The 20,036-nt window shown below is 44.3% G+C and overlaps 2 pseudogenes; one reads left to right on the top strand and one right to left on the bottom strand.

The window, feature by feature from the left end:
* Positions 1 to 1,792: 1,792 nt before the first annotated feature.
* On the bottom strand, positions 1,793 to 1,911 carry LOC135052697 (5S ribosomal RNA; annotated as a pseudogene).
* Positions 1,912 to 9,208: 7,297 nt separating this feature from the next.
* On the top strand, positions 9,209 to 9,327 carry LOC135052696 (5S ribosomal RNA; annotated as a pseudogene).
* Positions 9,328 to 20,036: the final 10,709 nt, after the last annotated feature.

Raw genomic sequence — 20,036 nt, 5'->3', positions numbered from 1 at the left:
ACAGTATCTACCTTTTGAGTATGAATAGTTGGATAAGTGCATAATGCATATGAGTCTGATAATATTACTGTGGTTTCTTTTGCTATGCGTCTGAATACGGTTAAAACTTTTAGAAAGTAATGCAGGAATATGTTCTCCTACATACTTGAAATGTATCTGTAGTTGATTATGTGCTCATATTGCTTATTATACTAATGTATAACATGTGACTGACTGCTACTGTGATTGCTGACTTTACTAATTCTGTCAGTTTTTTTTCTATCTATTCCGATCCTCAATGCTGGTGTATAGCAGGGTAGGGTTGTATTGTATGTCACTTTAACTAATCTTAAAGTGTTTACAGTCACAAATTGTGTAGTACACTGTGTAAGTGTTGATTATTTATCATGTCTAAGAGCGGCAAAGGTGAGGAAGATACACTTAAAGCAACACCAACACTCATATCATGTTTGTCTTGCAAAGATGGGTTAACCTCTCAGGATCTGGTTCAGGGTGGTTTGTGTACAAATTGTTTTAGCTTTCAGCAAGGTCTCTTGAATAGTACAAGGCAGATACAGGTTCAAGTTGATCCCCCTTGGGCTATGTTTGCACAAACACCCAGTATAGTTGAGCGGATAATTCCTACTTCTGTACCAGGAAAAGGTTACACGATTAACCCTTACATGCAATTTCCCACCTTTCGGTTTGTCACTTCCAGCAGCAGCCTCTCAAAAGAAACAGGATGAAAAGCCAGTGGTAAGTAAATCTACATCTTCACAGTCTACACATGCTTCAGGTGAGGATTCATCGGAGGATGAAGGCTCATTAAGCTCTGGTTCTGCATACGAAGAGGAGGAGGTAGGCCTTAGCTCAGTGGACATAGCTGAGTTAATTAAGGCAATGAATTCCATTCTATTCTTAGAAGAATCAGCAGAGCCTGTGTTAAAATCCACATACCTGTGTTTAAACGTCCCTCGCTTTTTCTTCTGGGAGGAATACTTTTTACGTCACAGTATCCAGTAGCATTCCCAGGAACAGGAGCCACTGAGAAGGCTCCAGGTGGGGTTTCTTCAAATTGAGGATCCACCCATGGTGTGACAGAAGCTAGACAGTGTGATCTATATGGAGCACCCTGGATTCTGCCTTTATCAGGAGATTGTCCTGGTAAGGGGCAATTTTGATCCCCTGGAGTCGGAGCTGGAACATCATCTCTGCCATCACCTTTGTGAACACCCGCGGGGCCGTAGACAGGCCGAAGGGTAACGCCTGGAACTTGTAGTGATTGTTCAGCAGGGCAAACCTCAGATAATCGGAAAAAGGGAGAAAAAGAAGGCTCTTGTGTGGGCGCACTCTTTAGAAAGAAAGGAAAATTCCTATAACATATACAAAGAAATACTTAAAACATAACTTTTAATGTTGACGTTTACAATGAAATTACCCATATAGCTGATCCATATAAAAGAAAAGTATAATGATAAAGGTTTTAAAATGTTCTGGTCTGTTTAATCACAATGCGTGATTGGAATGGTTGTAGACATTTGATCGTCTTCCCCCCATTTCCCCTGACCAGTACAGAATATCTGTATTGATGGAACCAAGGAGTGGTCATAAGGATTATTTGATAAGTACGTCCCACTAGGGCTACTCAAATTCAAAGATAGATAGTCTCCTGCATTCAACAGGACCTGACTTTCTGACGTAAGCCACAATAATTGGTCGTAGGCCTCAAATATGAAAGAATCTCAAAGAAGTAAGAATTAGTGGTGATACTGCTGTTGGCGTCGCAACTCACATAGGAAGGGAAATGGTCCCTGCTCTACAACACCGGGTATTCGCAGGAAGTCTCCTCTCCCGGTACTAACCCGGCCCAACGCTGTTTGGCTTCCAAGATCGGACGAGATCGGGCATTGGCAGCGTGGTATGATAGTAGAGAATTTATATGACAGTACACCAATGAGAGTGCACCTATATAGGAAAATAGGAGAAAGAGAAATAGAAGGATGAAAGAAATGAGAACAGTTTAGTAAGGAAAGAAATGAATTAGTAAAGTACAAATAGGTGGATCTGCTTTCTGCGTTAGACACAGCTCATCAATTCCCACATCTGTGGTATTGTGCTCTGTGAATCGCAGATGAGAGTCCACAAAAAAATAGTAAAGTGTGAGCAAGAGGTATGAAATATTTGATTTTGATTAAATTATCAGTGAAGAATTGCCGCAAAGGACTGGTAAGGAATTAAAATAAAGTAAGATTATATATGTCCTCAGAGAAATCCACATAGTATTTTAAACATTAATTTGGGAAATCTCATTAATGATCATCATACATCCTGAGCTGAGTGTAAAAATTAAATTGAATTTAACAAAATCAGGTGTGGTGAATCCCACAATCTGATCCAGGAAAATAATGATGTTTCTAATAACAAAAAAAGTGCTGAGGATCACAGTGAATGAAATAATCTTATAACAGTATACTGGCCTCTGCTGGTGAAAACTCAGCATACCAGTGTAAATTCTCTACCAGGTGTTAGCTTAGAAAATCAAAGGAAATGGAAAACGGGATAAGAGAAAGATTTTGTGATATATGTTTTGCTTTTAGACAATCGCGCTTATAACAAAAATCTGTATATGTGCTACACAGTCTAATCACATATTGTCCAATAAAACATATTAATGAATACACATAGAATGTTGCTGTCTGTGCACATTGTACACAGAACAGCAGTGGGCTTACGGTCACCAAAATTGGAAAGAAGTAGGCAGGTCAGGGCATCGTCAGGTGCCCATGCAGGAGCTAAAGGTTCACTCCATGTGCGGTCCCCCCGTGGAAAACGCGTTTCGCCCTGACCGGCTTGTTCACTTCCGGGTTAGAGGGGTAAGTGAGGAATATGGTTGAGAGGCAGCTAATAAATAAGTACTAACCAATAGCTGGACGATTCTTGACCGGTGGGCCGGAGATAACAGCTGCCGCTGAGGAGCTTCAGTCAGCTGTGAAGGTGACGGAGCGTGACGTAGAATAGGGGGCGGGATCTCGAGACGCAATGTCGCTGGCTGTCCGTGTATACACTTAGAATAGGGGGCGGTGATGGAGCGTGACGTAGAATAGGGGGCGGGGTCTCGAGACGCAATACCGCTGGCTGTCCGTGTATACACTTATGGGAGGAATGGTCATATGGCCCTGAACAGCCACGAGATCCCGGGCGCCATCTTTGTAGATGGCAAGTGTATGGTATAACGGCAGGCAGACCTTGGACGCCATCTTACAATATGGCAAATGTGTAATAGAAGAGCTGCACAACGAAGGGAAAGCTAATTGAGCAATAAGTGAAAGACAGGATTGGGGGAACATTGTAATGTATAGGAGCACTAAATAGAAAAAGAGGTTGGTAAGAATTTAGATGGCATGGGATTTGCGTGAATAAATGAATTGATCGACTTAACATCGCCCCCTGTCTAGTCATAAGTATGTCTATGCTGTTTTAACAACAGTCTCTGATCGTCTGGCACGGTGTTTTTGCCTAATTTTTGTATACTGATTAAATCAATACCCTTCTTTTCTTTACCCTATGATCCTTTTTAGCAGCTAAGCACAATCACTATTCTGCTTAATTTTTGTTATTGAGTAGCAACTCGAGATACCTAACAAACTTATTAGCAATATATTGCTTAAGTTCTATATCAGAATCCATTATGACTACATTCTCATTGAAGACTGAGCTACTAAGACGCCAGAATTTGGAAAATTTTGGGGACCCGTTCTCTGAGACCTATGAACAATCTACTCCTAATTTAGACTGGCGGACCACCTTCTCCAAGCTACAGAAAAGCCTGCAGAAGAGGACACGCCTATCGTGGGATGTTACGACCTTAGAAAATTATATCAAACATAAGATTGTACCTCGGGGCCTAAAGCCTAAAATATTTCCATCTTTTCCTCTCGCAACTGATAATTTGAAAACCGAATGGGAAGCAGTTCTGCTCAAATGCTCTCATGAACTATTGCACCTTTTGGTCAAACACGACACTCTACTTATAGACCAGGTCAAGAAAGAGATTGACGAATTTGGCAAAACACTGGAAACGTGGGAAAAAGATCTATCTTTTCAAACAGCCTTCGAGAAACACAAGAAAGAAATAGTCTTGTATGAACAAGCAATAGTTGATCGAAAACGCAGCAAATTCATTAGGGATAAACACGATTTTTCACGTGGCGACGTTTTCAGGTGGAATCCTACACCCCTAAATAAGAACAGAAAACGAAGGGAAGATCCCACCTTCTCCGAATTTGAATCTTCCAATAGTGGAGACTCGGCCAGCGAAACCTTCGAAAGTACCACATACAATCGTGAAGAGGCAGAAGACTTTGCCCCACGTTTTTTAGGTCAAGGACAGAGGCCAAGAGGTCGCATCAGAACTCGGGGAAAACAAGGAGAGGGGGAAAGAAGAGGCGACGGACGCAATCAAGATTGGGACATACCGAGGACTGCCTGATATCCAGTCCGACAGAGGAAGACATTACGGTAAACCCGACCAATTCTGCCAAACTTCAGGTCATTAATTTATCCACAAGGTCTCTATCCCCTGACCATATGGAGGTACTCGCCAAGGGACTTTCCTTCTCCCCGGTAAGATCCTTTAACAGATTTTCTTGGGAAAAGGACTTGAGATTATTCGGGAGGAAGCTCCTCCTGAAAAAATTCTTTGCAAAACAAGAATTAAGACTTTCTGAGAACTCTGCAGATCAGGATTGGTCTGCGGAAGATCTCAATGCTATCCAAGAACTAGAACAACTTCGTAGGGAATCCAATATGGATGAAGCATCTACTCAGAGACCAAAGTGCAGACCCAAATCCTCTTTTTTCCCTCCCGATAACAACAGCCCAGAGATCAAGGTCTTCTTGAATAGAGTGTCAAAAGAATTTGATGACATCTACGTACTAACCAAAAGCGGACTTCATCAATTTCCAAATAACCTTAAATTTAAGGAGAGAAAAGCCCTCCAGGAATTAGGAACATGGCACGATATAATTATAAAACCTTCGGATAAAGGTGGCAACATCGTCCTTTGGCCCCAAGAAATGTACATCACTGAAGCTCACAGACAGCTACATAATTCAGCATGTTACAAAAAACTTCTCAGTAATCCCACCGCCAGATTCTTGAATGCCTACAATAAGTTAATACAGGAAACTGCATCCCAATGCACAATCACAAAAGCAGGAATCACAATACCTTACAGTCCAGAGTCTGAAGACACCCACATTCTATCTTTTGCCTAAGATACATAAAAATGCCCTCAACCAACCAGGGAGACCTATTATGTCTGGCAACGGCGGACTCTTGGAACAACCTAGTAGGTTCTTGGACCTGCATCTTCGGGATTTTGTTCTTTCCTTGCCCTCTTACCTACAAGATACATCCGATTTACTACGAAAGATCCATGATATACATTTGAAACCAACTTTCTCCTGGTGACTCTAGATGTAGAAGCACTCTACACTAGTATTAACCATCATCAAGGCCTTGCAGCTGCCAAATATTATCTGGATCAAGGGGGCGAGAAAGATTTTTCAAATTTCCTTCTAAGATTACTTGACTTTGTCCTCTCCAAGAATTACTTTGTCTTTCAGGACCAATTTTTCTTGCAAGTAAGGGGAACAGCAATGGGTGTAGCCTGTGCACCAACATACGCGAATCTGTTTTTGGGATGGTGGGAGCATTTTTATGTCTTTAAAACCATCAATGAGAAATACACCGTTCACGTGATATTATGGCTAAGATATATTGACGACATATTCGTCATCTGGGACGGAGAGAGGGACCTTCTGATGGATTTCATAACAATTCTTAATACTAACGATCTCAACATCACATTGACATACACCATCAGTGCGGAAAAAGTTCCATTCCTGGACCTGAACATTTATAAATCCACCACAGGCTTTCTCGAAACCGAGCTACATCGTAAAGAGACTGCAACGAACAGTCTCCTCTTCCAGACCAGCTCACACTTCCCCCCTACGGTTGAAAACATCCCTAAAGGGGAGTATCTAAGGCTGCGGCATAATTGCTCAGAGGAAGATGCCTTCAAAATCAAGAGCAGAGAACTCACTAATCGCCTCCTAACCAGGGGCTACAGCAGACGCTCACTTAAACGCGCATACTCAGCTACAGCAATGGTAAAGAGAGAAAGTCTGATCTTCAAGAAGAAGAAAGAGGTCCCGGAACAGGACAATGTTATCAGATTTATAGGAACCTTCTGCCCTGAGTGGAGAATGCTCAAAAATGCGATAACAAAACATCTCTCCATACTACAGTTGGATCCTGATTTATCCCCTTTTCTGAATTCACCCTTACAGATGAGCTGGCGTAGATCCAAAAACATTAAAGACCAGCTAGTTCGGAGCCACCTTGCTACATCTACACTCAAGAAACCCACTGTCATAGGCTCTTTTCCCTGTGGCAAATGTAAATCATGCCCTCAGATATCAAAAACCAATACTGTCATGGACAGGTATGGCCAAACAGTGAAGCTACAACATTTCTTCAACTGTGATACTCAAGCGGTTATTTATTGTATAACCTGTGGATGTAATCTTAAATACGTTGGCATGACTACACGAAAACTCAAAGAAAGAGTCCTGGAACACTTGGGCAACATACGTAATGCAGCGAAAGACCTTGCCCGTATGAAACAACTCACTTCTGTTGCCAGGCATTTTCACTATCACCGCAAGGGATCCATCAAAGAACTAAAAGCCTTTGGCCTAGATCGTGTCCACTTGGGCATACGAGGTGGTGATATTACCAAGGAACTCTACAAGAAAGAGAGTGAATGGATTTTTCGTCTCAACAGCCTCAGGCCTCATGGCCTGAATGAAAATATCAATTATGCAGTTTTCTTGTGAGAATTCTCACAGAATTATAACCAGCTCCAGCTTTCTTTGTTTTTCCCCCATTATTGTTTTTTTTCTCCTGTTTGTTTTTTTCTCTCACTTCCCTTTCCTTTTCTGTCCTTCCCCACCTTCCTTTTTCCTTTCTTTCCCCTTTTCCCACCCTCCTCCCTTTTTTCCCCCTCTTTCCTATTCCCCCTTCTTCCCTCTCCCCCCCCCCCCCTCCCCTCCCCTATTCCCATTTTCCAGCCTGGCGCCCCCCCATCATCACTACCCACCCCTTCCCCTTTAGTCCATCCTCCATAACTTGTTTTACACTCCTTTATTCCTACACTTCTGTGCAGATTAACATGGTCACCACGATCTCCTGACACTTTTTCATTTCATTACACGTTCACTTTGTTAACTGGCACACATCCCGCCCCCTTTACCTCTCAGAGAGTGCCAGTGTTTCCCTCCCCTCTCACTATTCATTTTATCTGCACACTGTCTTCCCCAAATTAACATCCAACACGGCTCCCCTATCACCTCAACCATTCCTCTCTCTACTTTATCCATCACCCACACCCACATCCTGGCTTAGATCACCTCAACCATTCCTCTCTTCACTTTACCCCTCACCCACACCCACATCCTGCCATAGATTCTCCGACCACTTATAACCTTAGCAGGTTCAATTTACACTCACCACTATTCCACTTTAAATATCCATATTTTCCCATTTTTTCTTTAGTTTTAATTTTTATTATCATCATGATTCATTAACCATATCTATTTATTCCCAAATCATTTTCAATTATATTATAATCCTTGTCATTACTAATCTGATGTTAAGTCGATCAATTCATTTATTCACGCAAATCCCATGCCATCTAAATTCTTACCCACCTCTTTTTCTATTTAGTGCTCCTATACATTACAATGTTCCCCCAATCCTGTCTTTCACTTATTGCTCAATTAGCTTTCCCTTCGTTGTGCAGCTTTTCTATTACACATTTGCCATATTGTAAGATGGCGTCCAAGGTCTGCCTGCCGTTATACCATACACTTGCCATCTACAAAGATGGCGCCCGGGATCTCGCGGCTGTTCAGGGCCATATGACCATTCCTTCCATAAGTGTATACACGGACAGCCAGCGGTATTGCGTCTCGAGACCCCGCCCCCTATTCTACGTCACGCTCCGTCACCGCCCCCTATTCTAAGTGTATACACGGACAGCCAGCAACATTGCGTCTCGAGACCCCGCCCCCTATTCTACATCACGCTCCGTCACCTTCACAGCTGACTGAAGCTCCTCAGCGGCAGCTGTTATCTCCGGCCCACCGGTCAAGAATCGTCCAGCTATTGGTTAGTACTTACTTATCAGCTGCCTCTCAACCATATTCCTCACTTACCCCTCTAACCCGGAAGTGAACAAGCCGGTCAGGGCGAAACGCGTTTTTCACGGGGGGGACCACACATGGAGTGAACCTTTAGCTCCTGCATGGGCACCTGACGATGCCCTGACCTGCCTACTTCTTTCCAATTTTGGTGACCGTAAGCCCACTGCTGTTCTGTGTACAATGTGCACAGACAGCAACATTCTATGTGTATTCATTAATATGTTTTATTGGACAATATGTGATTAGACCTGTGTAGCACATATACAGATTTTTGTTATAAGCGCGATTGTCTAAAAGCAAAACATATATCACAAAATCTTTCTCTTATCCCGTTTTCCATTTCCTTTGATTTTCTAAGCTAGCACCTGGTAGAGAATTTACACTGGTATGCTGAGTTTTCACCAGCAGAGGCCAGTATACTGTTATAAGATTATTTCATTCACTGTGATCCTCAGCACTTTTTTTGTTATTAGAAACATCATTATTTTCCTGGATCAGATTGTGGGATTCACCACACCTGATTTTGTTAAATTCAATTGAATTTTTACACTCAGCTCAGGATGTATGATGATCATTAATGAGATTTCTCAAATTAATGTTTAAAATACTATGTGGATTTCTCTGAGGACATATATAATCTTACTATATTTTAATTCCTTACCAGTCCTTTGCGGCAATTCTTCACTGATAATTTAATCAAAATCAAATATTTCATACCTCTTGCTCACACTTTACTATTTTTTCGTGGACTCTCATCTGCGATTCACAGAGCACAATACCACAGATGTGGGAATTGATGAGCTGTGTTTAACGCAGAAAGCAGATCCACCTATTTGTACTTTACTAATTCGTTTCTTTCCTTGCTAAACTGTTCTCATTTCTTTCATCCTTCTATTTCTCTTTCTCCTATTTTCCTATATAGGTGCACTCTCATTGGTGTACTGTCATATAAATTCTCTACTATCATACCACGCTGCCAATGCCCGATCTCGTCCGATCTTGGAAGCCAAACAGCGTTGGGCCGGGTTAGTACCGGGAGAGGAGACTTCCTGCGAATACCCGGTGTTGTAGAGCAGGGACCATTTCCCTTCCTATGTGAGTTGCGACGCCAACAGCAGTATCACCACTAATTCTTACTTCTTTGAGATTCTTTCATATTTGAGGCCTACGACCAATTATTGTGGCTTACGTCAGAAAGTCAGGTCCTGTTGAATGCAGGAGACTATCTATCTTTGAATTTGAGTAGCCCTAGTGGGACGTACTTATCAAATAATCCTTATGACCACTCCTTGGTTCCATCAATACAGATATTCTGTACTGGTCAGGGGAAATGGGGGGAAGACGATCAAATGTCTACAACCATTCCAATCACGCATTGTGATTAAACAGACCAGAACATTTTAAAACCTTTATCATTATACTTTTCTTTTATATGGATCAGCTATATGGGTAATTTCATTGTAAACGTCAACATTAAAAGTTATGTTTTAAGTATTTCTTTGTATATGTTATAGGAATTTTCCTTTCTTTCTAAAGAGTGCGCCCACACAAGAGCCTTCTTTTTCTCCCTTTTTCAGAGTATATGTATTCTCTGGCTCTGGGCGCACCACCAACTAGGACAACGTCATATATTTTAGTAAAAAACAGGTGTTTTTTTCTTCTTTTTCCTATTTTGGAGTGTTTAATTGTCCAATTTTTGGTTCTCTAGTATCAATACTGCATTAATCTGACCGGTGCCCGATCGCCCCCTGTCTAGTCACAAACCTCAGATAAGCCTGATGAGGAGGCTAAATCGGGATATGAAGATAGGCGTCCTTGATATCCAGGGAAACCAGGAATTCCTGTTCCTCCAGGCCTGCAATCACTGCTCGTAAAGATTCCATCTTGAACTTGAAAACCTTAAGGTAAGGGTTCAAGGACTTCAGATTCAAAATGGGCCTTACTGACCCGTCTGGTTTTGGCACTACAAACAGATTGGAGTAGTAACCTTGTCCTTGTTGTTGCAGTGGCACTGGAACAATGACTTGTGACTGAGCCAACTTTTCGATGGCCAGCAGCAGCATAACACGCATATCCTCCAAAGCTGGTAAGCTTGATTTGAAAAATTGTTATGGAGGAGCACTGTCGAACTCCAGCTTGTATCTGTGAGAGATCAGATCTCTTACCCAGGCATCCTTGCAGGAACTGTCCCAGATGTGGCTGAAGTGACGCAACCGAGCTCCCACCTCGAGATTCCCTTGGGGTGGGCATGCACCGTCATGCTGAGGCTTTAGTGGAAGCTGAACTGGTGTTCTGTTCCTGAGAGCCGGCAATGGCTGGTTTCTTAGGCTTACCTCTGGTGCCTCTAGCCGCATTGGAGACACCTCTGACCCTAGATCGAAATCTGGAGGACCGAAAGGACTGAGTAGATGGCCCCAGGTAGGTCTTTCTAGCTGGCGGGGCCCCAGAGGGGAGAAACGTGGATTTCCCTGCAGTAACCTCAGAGATCTATGTATCCAGTTCACCCCTGAAGAGCCATTCCCCTGAAAAGGGAAGAGACTCCTCAATGCGCTTGGACTCTGTGTCCGCAACACACTGACGCAACCACAAGGCCCTGCGCACAGACACTGCCATAGCAGTGGTCCTAGCATTAATATTTCCAATCTCTTTGAGAGAGTCACACAGCACACGAGCAGTGTCCTGGATGTGTTTAACGAGAGTCACCGTAGTAACCAGAGAACTATTCCCTGAGAGGCCCTCCTGTATGTGAGTGGCCCATGTATGAATGGCATGTGTCATCCAGCAACCTGCTATGACCGGTCTTTCAGACATACCTGCAGCTGTGTAAATAGACTTCAATCTGGTCTCTATTTTGCTATCCCCAGGGTCCTCTATGGTAAAGGAACCTGGAGCAGGGAGTACCGCCTTCTTAGAAAGGCGAGAGACTAATAAGGCCACAGCTGGGGGTACTTCCCAGAATTTCCTGCCTTCAGGAGCAAATGGGAAAGCGTGCAAAAATCGTCTTGACACTTGGGGGTAAATTTACTAAGGTGGGAGATTTTTAGAACTGGTGATGTTGCCCATGGCAACCAGTCAGATTCTACTTACCATTTATCTAGCTGCTTCTAGCAGATAATAGATATAATCTGATTGGTTGCTATGGGCAACATCACCGGTTCTACAAATCTCCCACCTTAGTAAATTTACCCCTTGGTATTTTTTATCTGTAATTTTCCAGACTAACTTAAATAGGTCCTCTAATTCAGTAGAATCAGGGAAAGTGACACTCAGTTTGTTTTGTGTGAGAAAAAACGACTGCCGTGTTGCAGCGTCCTCTAAAGGGAGTTTTAACACATCCCGTATAGCCAGAATGAGGGGTTCAATACCCTGTGAAGAAGAGGGACCTGTATATATGGGGTGATGGGGGGTATCCGCCCTAGCTGCCAGGTCTGCAACAGACTGTTGTAATTGTTGAGTTTTATGGGCATTTGCAGTGAGCTTAGAGGGCATATCAGACATAAAAGGTTTGATTGCACCCAGCCGGGAATGCTCTGGACCCTCCCCACAGCCTCCTCAGTGATATGTAGAGGACTGACTACATTGCTCACATGAAATGGAGTCAGAGGGTAGAGGAGAGAATCTGGTGCTACACACACTGCACAACTTGTGTTTTACCATGTTTGGAATAACAACACAGACACACACACACACACACACACACACACACACACACACACACACACACACACACACACACACACACACACACACACGTGTAAAACAAGCCTGCCCCTGCTGTATGTGAGGGGGAGACAGAGAGCAGGCACCAGCACACCAAGCTACCCAGCCCCAGTGAGATTGTTAGCTGACTTTACTCAGTGAAACACTGTAAATAGTATGTTATACATAAAAACACTGCTCAAAAAAATAAAGGAACACTAAAATAACACATCCTAGATCTGAATGAATGAAATATTCTTATTAAATACTTTGTTCTTTACATAGTTGAATGTGCTGACAACAAAATCACACAAAAATTATCAATGGAAATCAAATTTATTAACCCATGGAGGTCTGGATTTGGAGTCAAACTCAAAATTAAAGTGGAAAAACACACTACAGGCTGATCCAACTTTGATGTAATGTCCTTAAAACAAGTCAAAATGAGGCTCAGTAGTGTGTGTGGCCTCCACGTGCCTGTATGACCTCCCTACAATGCCTGGGCATGCTCCTGATGAGGTGGCGGATGGTCTCCTGAGGGATCTCCTCCCAGACCTGGACTAAAGCATCCGCCAACTCCTGGACAGTCTGTGGTGCAACGTGGTGTTGGTGGATGGAGCGAGACATGATGTCCCAGATGTGCTCAATTGGATTCAGGTCTGGGGAACGGGCGGGCCAGTCCATAGCATCGATGCCTTCGTCTTGCAGGAACTGCTGACACACTCCAGCCACATGAGGTCTAGCATTGTCTTGCATTAGGAGGAACCCAGGGCCAACCGCACCAGCATATGGTCTCACAAGGGGTCTGAGGATCTCATCTCGGTACCTAATGGCAGTCAGGCTACCTCTGGCGAGCACATGGAGGGCTGTGCGGCCCCCCAAAGAAATGCCACCCCACACCATTACTGACCCACTGCCAAACCGGTCATGCTGGAGGATGTTGCAGGCAGCAGAACGTTCTCCTTGGCGTCTCCAGACTCTCTCACATCTGTCACATGTGCTCAGTGAGAACCTGCTTTCATCTGTGAAGAGCACAGGGCGCCAGTGGCGAATTTGCCAATCTTGGTGTTCTCTGGCAAATGCCAAACGTCCTGCACGATTTTGGGCTGTAAGCACAAACCCCACCTGTGGACGTCGGGCCCTCATACCACCCTCATGGAGTCTGTTTCTGATCGTTTGAGTAGACACATGCACATTTGTGGCTTGCTGGAGGTCATTTTGCAGGGCTCTGGCAGTGCTCCTCCTGTTTCTCCTTGCACAAAGGCGGAGGTAGCGGTCCTGCTGCTGGGTTGTTGCCGTCCTACGGCCTCCTCCACGTCTCCTGATGTACTGGCCTGTCTCCTGGTAGCGCCTCCATGCTCTGGACACTACGCTGACAGACACAGCAAGCCTTCTTGCCACAGCTCGCATTGATGTGCCATCCTGGATGAGCTGCACTACCTGAGCCACTTGTGTGGGTTGTAGACTCCGTCTCATGCTACCACTAGAGTGAAAGCACCGCCAGCTTTCAAAATTGACCAAAACATCAGCCAGAAAGCATAGGAGCTGAGAAGTGGTCTGTGGTCACCACCTGCAGAACAACTCCTTTATTGGGGGTGTCTTGCTAATTGCCTATAATTCCCACCTGTTGTCTATTCCATTTGCACAACAGCATGTGAAATTGATTGTTAATCAGTGTTGCTTCCTAAGTGGACAGTTTGATTTCACAGAAGTGTGATTGACTTGGAGTTACATTGTGTTGTTTAAGTGTTCCCTTTATTTTTTTGAGCAGTGTATATATTCCCCCTGGGACATAGACTGTGCACAATTGCGGCTATCCCACTGAGATACACCCTGTACCACGTTTCCAGCATGTTCCTGCTGGTCTGGAGGATTTGTGCGTGCCTGCTGCTGCTGTGCAGAGGAAGGCGCCAAAATGCCATTGAGCCCGCTTTGAGGAAGGTTCCACCCCCTGCAATGGCGCCAGAGCTTCAGAAATATTTATACTGGCAATGTCTCCCAAAAGTGTAAAAACAACAAATAAATGCAAGTTTTCACTAACCGCTGCCAGTGTACACAGGGGGCTATAGCGAGTCCCCCCCAGGAGGGTCTAATATGCCTCCCCTGCGTGTCAACCACACCTGGAACCAGGGGACCCTCCTTGCGGTGCCCCCAGTCTGTTTTCACCACTGATGTCACCTTCAGACAATGTTAGGGGTGTGCGGCGTTGCTGCGATTGCGACAGCCAAGGCGCAGTGCCCCGCTGAACAAACAACCTCTCAGGACAGTGGTCCTGCAGCGGGGAAGCGGCTCTGACACCTCGCAAGGCCAGTGACCATCCCCCCCTAACTCCCATGGTGCAGGTATGCTGTTGCTCAAACAGCATACCCAAAATAACAAAGATTGAAAAGAAACTGAAGAAAACTCTCTGGAGCTGCAGAGATGTGCATCCTCTCCTGAGGGCACTTTTTTCTAAAACTGCCTGTGGGGAGGGGGGGGGAGGGCATAGAGGGGAGGAGCCAGCACACCCAGTTGAAGAAATTTAAAGTGCACTGGCTCCTTTGGACCCCGTCTATACCCATCGTACTAATGTGTCCCCAATATCCCTTATGGATGCTAGAGAAATCTACATTTCCTCTGCCTTCAGCATAAATGATGTCAAGGATAGGAGAGTGGATGGTTTTTTTAAAAACTTTTTTTTCCTGTCTGGGGCAGTCAATAGAACAGCCATGGCTTCAGCTTGGATGGCAAAAGCAGTGGCTGCCCTGGCTGATGCATTGGAAGGAAATCTTTCAGTGGCATCTAGAGAGCAAAAATCCCATATGGCACATATAAAACAGGCTGTGATGTTCTTGGAAGAAGCAGCTTTGGATATGGGTACAACTGCCTCCACGGCATCAGCTTCAACAGTAACCGCTCGCAGAGCAGTTTGGCTACGTATAGTACATGGAAAGCTGATTCAGAATCTAAAAAGGTTCTGGAGTCTTTACCTTTCTCTGGAGATATTCTTTTTGGTAAAGAATTGACAGATATTTTGGAGCCAGAAGCAGATTCCAAGAAAGTAAAGTTTCCTTCCACATACAAATTCAAACCTAAAGCTCCAGCTTTTCAGCACTTTCGGTCTCAAGGAAAAGCTAAAGGGAAAAGTGATGGCAAACAGCTCCAATAAAACAAGTCTGGTAAGACTAAAAAGCATTGGGCTACCAGAGGACCGGTTGGTAAAACAGAAAATAAGCCATCAGCCTGATGGTGCGGGCCTCCACCTGGGGGATTCAAGGGTGGGGGGGGCGACTTCCTCAGTTTGCTCAGATCTGGCAGCAGTCTACAACAGGTGCCTGGGTGCAGGAAGCGGTATCTCTTGGTTATGCATTTGCCTTGAAGAAACACCCTCCTCGAAGGATTTTTTGTACCAACCCGTCTCGGATAGAGACAAAGGCCAGGGCTTTGCAAGAGGCAGTTCAGAAATTGCTTTAGTCAGGGGTAATCATTCCAGTTCCTCCTGCACAACGAGGACAGGGGTTTTACTCCAACCTGTTTCTAGTTCAGAAGCCAAATGGGTCATTCCGGCCCATACTCAGTCTCAAAGTGCTGAACAAGAACATTTGGGTACCTCGGTTTCACATGGAGACTTTACATTCCATCATTTACATAAATTGGCCAAAATCGTCTCTGGTTCCGTCACAGCAGAGAACTCACTTGGGGGCTGTACTGGATTCAAGCCTTCAAAGAGTATTTTTACCTCTGAACAAGATATCCAAAGTTCAGTCAAGGATTCAGGAGCTGCTACACAGTCAAAGGGTATCCATTCATGCAGCAATGCGTGTGATGGGATTGATGGTGTCAACATTCGACATGGTGGAGTATTCTCAGTTCCACTCCAGGCCTCTGAAGTATCTGATCCTTGCAAAATGGAATGGTTTTCATCAGATGATAAAAACGCAGACTATGGTCCTTACTGTGGAAGTAAGGAGGTCGTTAGCCTGGTGGCTACAGACATCCCATCTGGACAAAGGGAGACCCTTTTGGATATCAGATTGGGAAATTCTGACAACAGATGCCAGTCTCCAGGGCTGGGGAGCAGTGTCAGGAGGTTTTTGTTTCCAGGGGCAATGGACCAAGGAAGAAGGTTGCCTGCCAATAAATATATTGGAACTTCGGGCCATATACATGGCACTGATTCAGGCAAAGAAGATCCTTCGGGGAAAACCAGTTTAGATCTGCTCTGACAATGCGACGGCAGTAGCGTACATCAACCATCAGGGAGGAACTCGCAGCCAAAAAGCTATGAAGGAGGTAAGTCACACACTAAAGTGGGCAGAACTTCATCATCCAGCCTTGTCCGCAATATTCGTTCCGTGAGTCCTAAACTGGGAAGCGGATTTCCTCAGTCGACACGCCATTCAGGCAAGCAAATGGGCTCTACACCCGGGGGTCTTCCAGACTCTAGTCGACAAGTGGGGGTTGCCAGAGATAGATCTCATGGCGTCCCATCAGAACAACAAAGTTCTCGCATACAGGACAAGAACAAAGGATCACAGAGCGTTCTTTGTGGATGCCCTGTCGGTGAGATGGGAACATTCATCTGGCCTATGTGTTTCCTCCAATCACCTTATTACCCAGGGTGGTGAGAAAGACAAAGCAAGGAAAGGGTGCCGTGATACTAATAGCTCCGGCTTGACTGCCTTTGACGGCGTGGCTCTTGAGACTTCTATCCTGAAGTCAAGAGGATTCTCACAACAGATAATTCAAACAATGCTCATAGAAAGGAAACCTTCCTCAGCTCGAATATCACTGAATATGGCAAACCTATATTCATTGGTGCAGTGAATGGAAAATGGACCCTAGGTCTTCCAGAGTTTCCAGGGTCTTAGCATTCCTTAAGGCAGGAATGGATAAAGGTTTGAAGGTGGCTTCCTTGAGAGTGCAATTGTCAGCATTGACTGTATGGTTACAAAAGAAAATTGCCAACTTACAGGATGTGCGTACTTTTTTCCAGGGAATGCAGCACATTCAACCTCCTTTTGTTCCTCCTACAGTGCCTTGGGACTTAAGTTTAGTCCTAAAGGCCCTTCAAGTTGCCCCATTTGAACCACTTAATAAAGTGGCGTCAGCTAGATGAGTATCAGATTTAGGGGCATTGTTATGTCGTCCTCCATTTCTGATCTTTTATCCAGATAGAGCGGTTCTCAGAACTAAATCTGGGTATCTTCCCAAGGTGGTATCTAAATTTCACCTTAACGAAGAAATGGTAGTCCCGGCATTCCAGGAACTGAGCCTTTCTGCGGGAGATGCATCGCTGGATGTGGTCCGTGCATTAAGGATCTACATGGATCGTGCCGGTACCATCAGAAAGACAGATTCTCTCTTCATTCTCTACTGATTTCACAAGAGAGGATGGCGTGCTGATAAGCAGACACTGGCGAAGTGGCTTCGGATGACTATTTCAGAAGCATATTCTCATGCTGATCTCCCTGTTCCAGATAATGTCCGAGTGCACCTACAACAACCCTTTTTTTCAGTAGAACTACAAGTCTCAGTAGGTAGCACCTCACATTACTGGCAGCTATAGGTGTGCAGTCTAAGCCCCCTCCCTAGCAAACTAAAAGTGTTTTATGTAGACACACCTGAAGGAGTGAGACGCCTTCATTCTTAGACTTGCACCCGCCCACACCTGACCCTCATTTATTTTAACTAGGGTACCTAGCATGACTGCACTTGTGAATATGGCACAATTCTAGGTAAAACCAATTATTCTGTACAATAGGTCAACAATGGGGTGGCTCCTAGGAGGGGACTCCTGGACTGCTGTTGATGGGCGACAACAGGGCATCGCAGCATTACATTTAATTTGGCACTTTCACTGTTTGTTTATTATACATGTAACACCTTTTTCACTTATATCAATTCACCCCATAACACCTTTTTTCTCACCTACTCCTTAATCCTTCTCACTAAACATAATCATTCCTTGTGATGCCCTGGGGTCGCTTGGCTGTGGTGGTTTGGGGGGTCCCGTGCCCTAGGTTTGAACCCCTATAGTGTTAGATACCGCAGCAAAGTGGAGTCCCTTGCCGTGGGGCTGCAGTTACATGCATTGATCAATACATAACTAAACTCCACTATTTATTATATGCTAAGCTGTATGATATCAGTAATGCTAGTGCACCTAAAACACCACCTTATTTCTGTAGGACATATGAAATATAACTGTTTGTCTGCGGAGCCGTGCTTCTCCAAAATGGCAGAAGTGCTGAGGTCCGTGGCCTCATATAGTAGGAGCGGAAGTGATGTGTGCGCTCCACATGGAATAAGGGAATAAGTGCAGTGCTGGACAGGAAGGACGCGGCTGGTATCGTAGGCGGAAGTGACGCTATGAGCCGGCGGATGGAAGTGATGTGATGCGGCTCACCTGCATTCCAAGGCTGCTAGGATCAGGCGAGCGGAAGTGATGCAATGCGGTTCATCTGTGTTCCACCGCCACATATGGATGTATTTGTTTTTTTTTAAAGTGATTTACAAGTCTTAGAGTTCTTCTGTTTAAGTCTAAAGCTATTAGATGTTTTATGGTGTATTGTCTATGTGAGCTAAGTTGTTAATAGCACACCTCCTGTGATAACCAAGCAGGAAGTGATGTAATTAACATCACAGGAAGTGATGTCAGTGACACTCTTCCTCTGGTGACTAAACACTTCCTGCTAACCAAGCAGGAAGTGATGTTATGTTATTGACATCACAGGAATGACACACTTCCTGGGGTGACTAAACAGGAAATGATGTTATGATTTCCAGGCCAGATGCAGCCTCCATTTAGCCTGTTCTCTAGCTATAAATAAGCTCAAACTGTCCCTGACCACTATCCCCTTGATGAAGTCCACACTAAGAACGAAACGCGTTGGGAACTTTTGCTGTATCCAGGAATGCCACCTTGGACAGATAAGCCTTTATATTTGTGACCTCTTGTACGTGTGCTACCTACCATTACCTGCTATTTGTTATTTATTTGTTTTTAAATAAGTATTTACTGAGATCAAAACTGTTTTTGAAAAAAGGAAAAACCTTGTTGGTTGGGATTGCTTTCCCTAGATTTTACACAGTATCTGTTGCTTTTAAACAAATATGCAGAGTTAAGACGTTACACACTATGGTCTCTATATTTTCTCTCTTCTTTTATATACATCTTGCTTTATATGCTGGTCTGACTACCGAAGATGCTAACTAAGAAGCTACTGTAAGTCTATTCCCAAAATATTTGTTCTCCTGCGCACATTTTGCACTTTGTAGGTTTGCACTAGAAGACACTTTAGAATGTAATTTTTTTACTATTTTATGCGTGTTTCACAAATACACTTTTTTTTTTTTTTACCACCCACAGATATTAATGGGGAGTGTTTCTTGATTAATTCTACAAATTATCTGTGTGTTACTTATTTGACATTTGTGCGCTTAGTTCCAATAAATAAATAAATAAATAAATATATATATATATATATATTTGCTTGGCCGACTTGTTTTTTCTGTGGATGCGTGCATACTAGATACAGGGTGCAGTAATGTCTGTTAGAAGTACAACCTCTAAAGGGCCCCATACACTAGAGCAGAGGTTCTCAAACTCGGTCCTCGGGGGCCCATACAGTGCATGTTTTGCAGGTAACCCAGCAGGTGCACAGGTGTATTAATTACTCACTGACACATTTTAAAAGGTCCACAGGTGGAGCTAATTATTTCACTTGCGATTCTGTGAGGAGACCTGCAAAACATGCACTGTGTGTGCCCCCGAGGACTGAGTTTGAGAACCTCTGCACTAGAGCAATTATGGACGATTTCAGCCCAATTCAGGCATTCGGCCCGATATATTGGGTGAAATCGGGCATTTTTGAGGTGTCTCCGGTCCGATCCGTGTTCCCGTGAGCATCTGATCGGATCCTCCAGATTAAACGTGCTGCACATTCAATCAGGTCCGACCTGGGATCACCCAGGATACATCGGATGCAAAAGGACAGTATCCGATGTATCTTGGGCGATCCTGCCCCCCTGGGAGGCTGCCGGTGTGATCACCTGCGATCGCCTCCGACATGCGGTTGGATAAGTGTATGGGGCCCTTAAGG

This window comes from Pseudophryne corroboree, chromosome 2 (genome assembly GCF_028390025.1).
Source record: "Pseudophryne corroboree isolate aPseCor3 chromosome 2, aPseCor3.hap2, whole genome shotgun sequence".
Lineage (NCBI taxonomy): Eukaryota > Metazoa > Chordata > Amphibia > Anura > Myobatrachidae > Pseudophryne > Pseudophryne corroboree.
This window is presented reverse-complemented; position numbering and strand designations above follow the sequence as displayed.